General features: G+C 33.7%; 1 non-coding gene across 1 annotated transcript; it reads left to right on the top strand.

The window, feature by feature from the left end:
- The first annotated feature begins 933 nt into the window (after positions 1–933).
- Positions 934–1039, top strand: LOC124081629 (U6 spliceosomal RNA). The gene has a single exon (XR_006848090.1). It is a non-coding gene; the product is annotated as a U6 spliceosomal RNA (small nuclear RNA).
- The last annotated feature ends 6944 nt before the right edge of the window (positions 1040–7983 follow it).

Below are 7983 nucleotides of genomic sequence, written 5' to 3'. Positions count from 1 at the left end.
TGCTAATCCACAATATTGGGGGGGCATGGGATGAGTGGAGGAAATTTGGATGGGGCAAAGAGAAGTGGGGCAGGGGCATGGGGGAAGGAAAGATGGTGGGATGAGACCAACATCATTACCCTAGGTACATGTATGACTGCACAAATGGTGTGACCCTGCTTTGGATACATCCAGAGAAGTCAAAAAATATGCTCCATCTGTGTACAATGAATTAAAGAACATTTTGCTATCATGTATAACTGATAAGAAAAAATAAACAAATTTTATAAAAGAATAAAAAAGTTATAGAATTTTAAAAAGAGAATATCATGGATTATCCAGGCAGACCTAACCTAATCCCATTTACCATTAGAAGCCGAACATTTTCCCCACCTGGAATTAAGGAGATCCAGCAGAAGGAAAAATCAGAATAATTGGAAGCATGAGAAACATTCATTGTACCAACACTTGTTTGAAGATGGAGAGAGCAATGCAGTGAGGATGGCAGATGAGCATAAGGAACAGAGAGGCTCCCATCTAACTGACAGAAAGAAAACAGTCATTTTAGCCCTTTTGCCATCAAGAACTGAATTCAACCAACAATCGCAACAAGCTTGGAATCAGATGTTGCCTCACAGCTCAGGTCAACCAGTACTTTGATCTGAGAGACTGAGCAGAATATTGAGGTACATATTATAGCTCCCTAGTCCCTGTGAATCTCAGCCATCACAAGATACATGCACAGAGATGAAAGTTTGCACTAAATATTGAATGATCTTTGGTTGAATTAGTAATTCAAATTGACTCAATTGAATACCTGAATAATTAGTATTAAAAGAATCAAGTGAAAGAAGGAGGGAAGTGATAATCATTAAAGGTATTTAATTAGACTATAATTTTTTTTGAGACTGCTCTCAATTTTTGGCAAGAGTAAGGTTGAAAACATGGAAGCCAGTACTCACTTTGATAGTACATATGCTATAATTTCAATGATAGAGAAAATTTAGCATGGTCCCTGTATGAGGATGACATGCAGATTCATAAATCGTTCCATATTTTTTAAAAAACTAAAAAATTATAAATGGAAATTGAAGTAGAATGTTAAATGTAGACAGCACTTGTCCCATTTCTGTATCTATTGCCATCACTTCTATTGAACTTGTGCTGAAACAGTTAAGTAACGAAAAGCATAGTTGTGATAGGCAGAATTCTAAGGTATAACTTCAAGCTTCTTGTCTTCTAGCAATCAAGTCCTAGCCTGGAAATTTCCAAGTTATTTGACTTTAACATCTGAGTGGCCCTGACCTGATTAATTAATACCTCTTACTTGGGGACCTTTTCAGTTTGGGAGGCTGAGGCAGGAGGATCACAAGTTCTAAGTCAGACTCAGCAACTTAGCAAAACCCTGATTCAAAATAAAAAGGACCAAGGATGTAGCCTGGTGGTAAGGAAGGGAGGGAGGGAGGGAGAGAGGAAGGAGAGAGTGAAAGAGAGAGAGAGGGAGGGAGGTAGACCTTTCTTTGACTGATGGCAGAAGAGGGAAATAAAGGGTTAAAACAGAGATTCAATACACATAAAGGAATTAACACACAATTTCTGGCACTGAAGACAGAATAGGCCACGAGACAAGTAATGTGGGTCAATGAAAGCTGTGAACCAGTACCAACTGACATTCATCTAGGAAATGGGTACTTTTGTTCTACAATGTTATGAAACTGAATTCTTCAAAAAATGTAAATGAACAGAAAAGCAGATTCTCCCCTGGAGCCTTCAGATAATATTCTAGGTTTTCTGACACTTTGGTTTTACCCTAGTGGCAACCTAAGCAAAGAATCTAGTTAAACCCACCTGGACTATTGAACTACAGAAACCATGAGATAATAAATAACTGCCATGGTAATTTGTTATTGCAGCAATTGAAAACCAATATAAAACATATTGAAATATCTATAAATCTAGCATGGCTCTTCTGATAGCCATCTCCAGTGATTTCTCCTTAAAGAAATTGTGAAAAATATTAGTGTGGATTCTGAATACTATGTCCAGACTTGCTCCTTTAGTAGGTATTTCTTATGGTAGGTGACATGTCCCTGTTACTTAACATCTAAAAATCTTAAATGCCTGATGTGTAAAATGCAGATAATAAAACAAAGCTAGTACCCATTCGAGGGATTAAATGAGGCAACCCTTAAATATTTGAAGTAGAGCCTGGCACATAGAAAATTGTCATAAAACATTTCTTCATCACTTTATCTGCTCTCAAATGGCGTTTTCTTGACTCATTTCCTAATAATCAATTCTTAATTTTTGCACATGCATTTCCTCAAAATGTGGTGTTTATCCCTTGGGGCCAACTAACTACATTCTCTCTGTATAATCTGAGGATTCTGATTTTTTTCACCAGGAAGTTTATCTTTATTTTTGTGATATCCATGTATGGTTTCTTATACTGGTTTAGGGAAAGTCAAAAAACTACTTTGACTTGAAGAATATTTTCCTCTTTGGAGAAGTCTCCATTTGTGTAGCATCACATTATTCCCAGTATGATAATCTTATAACGTCTCTAGGCAACCATGGCAAGAAACATTAGTGATTAATCATTTTGGTGCCACATTATGCAGGTTTTGCAAACTTTTCATCATTTTACTATAGTTGGGCCTTAGTTATTGAATCATCAATTTTTTAAATGAATAGTCAACCGTGCTCAGAAAATAAATTAACTGGTATTATGCCAACACAAATTATAATTCAAGGGATTAAATCTGTTTCCTGATCCAAAATTTAGGCATATCAGGAATAACTAACATTTTAAATATGTACCACTGATTTTCACTCTAGTTGATATGGATTTATTATGAAAGTTCCGCCAAAATTGTGGGGTTTTTTTAGGAATAATGTAAACTGTATATTCCAATATATAGTTCAAAAAGAAGTCATTAAACTTCTCCAAATATATTTTCTCCTTTGTAATAGACACTAGCCCTACCTTTTTAACTAAGTTATTGTTTAGTAATTATAAAGAAGGTAAATTACAACTTTAGCATCAATTTTTTTATCTTTTTGACATAAAATTTACAGGCAGTAAAATACCCAGGTTATAAATGTAAACTTTTATGATTTGACAAATATACATAACTGTGATCACCACCATAATCAAACTCCAGAATATTTTTATCATCCTATAAATACCATTGGTTCTCTTTATGGTCAATTCTCTTTTAAAATGTTCTTTCCACTTCTTGTCCAAGATAATGACTACTTTGATTTCTGTAGTCATTGATTATGATTGCCTCTTCCAAAATTTCATCATAAATTTGTGCAGCATACAATCTTTTGTATCTGGCAGTTTTCTACAGCATTGCTTTTTAAAATTTTTATACCTTTATTTTGTTTATATATATTTATGTGGTGCTGATAATCGAATCCAGTGCCTCACATGGGCGAGGCAAGCACTCTACTACTGAGCCACAACCCCAGCCCCAATACCATTGTTTTTTGAGATCGTCCATGTCACATGCCTCCATAGTTTGCTTCTTTTTAAAGCTGGATAGTATTCAGTTTTATAAAAACTATTATAATTTCTTAAATTTTCACTTAAGTGGATATTTTAGTTATTTCCAGTTTTATATTGCTATGAATAAACCTGCTATAAAACTTATCACAGAAAACATTATAGATATTAAATTTCATTTCTTACAAGTAAATATGTAGAAATGGAATAAATGTGTAGAAGTTAAATATTCCACTTTATTGACTTTATAAAGAACATCTGAAAGTTATGCTCTGTGGTTGTAACATTTTACATTCCCACCTGCAAGATATGAGCGTTACAGTTGCTTCCCTCTCTCATCAACATTGAGGTTGCCTGCCTGTCAGTCTTTCTCCTTTAAAAATGTTAGCCATTCTACACTGTGGGAAAGGGGGTATTAAATATATTTAGCCAGGTACTTCTAATTTGTGTTTCCCTGTTGACTAAAGATGTTAAGTATCTGCTTACTGGCCATTGGGATATTTTATTTTGTATAGAATTTATTAAACACTTTTGACATTTTATTGTGCTATTTTCTTTTTCTGCTAATTTGCAGGCATTCATTATATATTCTGCATATTAATTTTTTTCAGGTACTTGTACTGTGAATAACATCTCAAATCTGCTATTTTCATTTTATAATAGTTTTTATGGAATTCAACTCTTAAATTGTTTCTTTTATGATCAGTACTTTTTTGTCCTAAGAAATCTTTGACTATGTCAAAATTTCACACATATTCTCTAGTGTTTTCATTTAGAAGCTTTGTAGTTTTAATTTTTATGTTTACATCTATTATATATCTATAACTCTGATTTATTTTTGAATATACTATGTAGTAGGGATGAAGGTTGGTTGGTTTTTATATATGTAAAATATATAACATTATATATATAATATTTATATATAAAATATAATATATATATTATATATATATATGTATATATATATATATAATATATATATATATATATTATATTTTATATAACACAAGTTGTTGAAAGGGCTTTCTTTCCTCATTGAATTGCTTTGAAATATAGTTTCAAAAAGTTCACCACATACATATAAGTTTATTCAGGTCTCTCTATTCATATTCATTGATCTGTTCATTATCCTTATGACAATGATAACCTTTTTTATATATAACTTTATTTATGTGGTGCTGAGGATCAAACCTAGGGCCTTGCATGTGAGAGGAGAGCACTCTACCACTGAGCCATAACCCTAACCCTCACCCCCGATAAACTCTTTTGATTCTTGTAGTTTTATAGCTAGCCTTAGAGTCAGTAAGCATTCATACTTTACTTTGAGTATTTGGCCTTTATAATTTCTTTTGATTCCCACAATAAATTCAGAAGTCTGCTTGTTAATTTCTGTTAAAATGTAATTTATACTAAAATTGCATTGAGTCTGTAGATCAAGTTGGGAACAGTTAATATATTAACAATATTGAATGTTTCAATCCCTGGATATGGTATATATGTTGAACCATTTAGGGTTTGTCATTACTTTTGGAAAATTATCAGTTATTTTTAATTAATATGTTACTTCTATTTCTTTCTCCCTTTATTAACCTTTGGTTATCACTATTATAATTTTTGTCATTATCTCACATTCCTTGGAGATTCTGGGCTGCTTTTCTTTCTTTTCCTTACCTCCTTCCTCCCCCCTCTTCTTTCTTTCTTTTCAAATTCTTTCTGCTGACTTTTTATTTGGGGAAGTTTCTGTTGATGTGTCTTCAAGCCCTTTATTCTTTCTTTGGTTTTGTACAGTCTATTGATGAGCTCATTAAAGGAATTCCTCACTCTTGTCACACTGCATTTCCTTTTCTATTCTTTCTTAGAGTTTCCATTTCTATGGTTACATTGTATTTCTGTTCTTACATGTTGCTCACATTTTCCATTAAACTTCTTGGCATATTATCATAATTATTTTAAACTCTTGGACCAATAATTCCAAAATCACTTAGTGGGAAAGTTACATTTATTACATGTTCAATTTCTTTTACAAATGATATGTTATTCAAATTTCCTATATTTTATCACATCCATCTTGGCAATTGGTGTCATTTGAGAATTAGTCTATATCATGTTACTTGTTGGTTTTTTTGGCATAAAGTTGCTCAGAATATTCTCTATGTATTTTTTTTTTTTTGAGGAAGGGAGAGGTACCAGTGATTGAACTCAGGGCACTCAACCACTAAGCCACATCTTCAGCCCTATTTTATATTTTTATTTAGAGACAGGGTCTCACTGAGTTGCTTGGAGCCTCGATTTTGCTGAGACTGGTTATGAACTTGACATCCTCCTGTCTCAGCCTCCCAAGTCACTGGGATTACAGGTGTGTGCCGCCACGCTCAGTTTATCCCTTTATTTTTGATCCACAATTTGAATATGATTTGCCAACATGCAGTTTTCTTTTAGACAATCCTATTATGAGTTTCCTTCTTAGAATTGAGAACTGATGTTTTCTTTGCTGGGTTTTTTTAAACTAAAGTTAGTAATGTTTAAGCTGTTATTTTAGCATTTTGTGCCCCATTCTTTCTTTCCTGGACTATAGAACTCCAGTTCTATAGTTTTATTTTAAATATTTTAAATATTTCATAAGATCTTAAATGTTACTGATACTCTTTTTATTTTTGTATAATTCTTTCTTCTCTCATTTTTCTTGATATGAACTGCCACAGTCTGGCTGGGCACAAATCACGAGCCACTGAAGCAGGAACAAACTTTATTTTTGAACTCCACCAGCAACTCCTCCCAAACGTCATGCGGCTCGTCCAGGAACCAGCCACCGGAAATATCTCCTCCGGATATGCCTCCTCCTGCACTTCCCCAACCAATGGGAACTCTGGGGGAATCCCTGGGAATCCCCACGAGAACTCCAAAGTAGCGCGAGAACTCAAAAGTAGTGGCCGAGGCGGATAGTAATGCCTCGCCTGTCAACCAATACCGTTGACAAAATGCCAGGGGCCATACCAACTCGTCTGTGGCTCTCAGCATCTCCCCCCTTCTGTTTAATTAAACAACAAGCAATGTGGCTTAGGGACCGTGCCTGTTAGGTTGTCCAATACAACAACGAACAATTTTGACTAACACATCTTTGAGTTCATTAATCTTTACTTCCTATCATTCAACATCTGTTATTAAGCTCATATAGTGAATTTTGAATTTCTGTTATTTCATTTTTAATTCCCAATATGTCCATCTAATTTTTTTGATAGATTCTGTTTCTTCCCTGAGATTCCCCAACTCTTAATTCATTTTGATAATCTTTTCTTCAAAGATTTTGACCATACTTTGTATGTGTGTATGTTATTGGGAATATAACCAAGTGGCACTCTATTACTGAGCTACATCTCTTGTTCTTTTCTAATTTTTTTTTTTAAATTTTGAAACAGGGTCTTGGTAAGTTACCCAGGCTGGCTTCAAACTTGCCATCCTCCTGCCTCTGCCCCCTAAGTACCTGGAATTACATGCACCACCATGTGGAACTTGACCATATTTTTAATGTTGATTTAAAGTCTTTTTCCACTATTTCCACAATTTGGGTCATATAAAATTCATTTCCCACTGATTATTTTTTCTCTTACTTATAGATCATTTTTGTTTCTCTGCAGGTATCATAATTTTAATATATATATACACACACACACACTAAAAAGTGGACAATTCATAGTCAAGACCCTGGATTTTGTTATATTTTTTTGAAGAGTGTTGTGACTTCCTAGTTAACCAAATTGAATTTATGGACACTTGGTTTTATGTTCTCATAGTGTGACATTTTAAAATTTTTCCTGCTTCCATAAACTTATGCTCTTAATATTGGACATAACATCTACCTCTAAGTCATGCCTTACAGAGTTTTCTGAGATAAGCCCAATATGTTTATCAAGCCTCTATAAAACTACAAACTCTATCTTTCTCACATGGGTATTTAGTGAAGTATGTGTACAGAATTTTCAATTTTCTATTCCTTTGTTCTTCCTGGAATTTTTTTTGAGACTCTCCTATTAATACACAGTTCATGGAGCCTGCAAATATCTGAGAGTAATTGTATGCAAAATTTGGTGATTCTCCTTCTATAGCTTTCTCTTTCTCTGAAAGTCTTCCATTAACTTCCAGCTGAATTTCCATCTTTGAATTCCATTATTTTACTCTTAAATTTAAACTTTCTTCTTCATCTGTAGTTGATCCACTATTCATATTCTTGGCAGCATTCTCAGGATAAAACTTGGATGTTATAATTGCTTTCTGAATGAGAGTTCATGTAATACCAGTTATTCAACCATTACCAGAACAAGAAAGTCAACAAATTATTCTTTAAGGGATTTTGTCTTTGCTAATCTTTGTTCAACCCATTTGGACTCTTGGATTCATCTTCTTTGCAATAATTCTGGTTATTGTTATAACTTCAAATTAAACTTTCTGTGCCAAATACTGCAACCAAAGTCATGTTTTTACAATTGTTTCTCCTA

The sequence above is a fragment of the Marmota monax genome, unplaced genomic scaffold, assembly GCF_021218885.2.
Source record: "Marmota monax isolate L192 unplaced genomic scaffold, Marmota_monax_Labrador192_F-V1.1 WCK01_AAM20220418_F8-fsc00067, whole genome shotgun sequence".
NCBI lineage: Eukaryota > Metazoa > Chordata > Mammalia > Rodentia > Sciuridae > Marmota > Marmota monax.
Note: the sequence above shows the minus strand (reverse complement) of the source record. Positions and strands in the feature narration are given on the sequence as shown.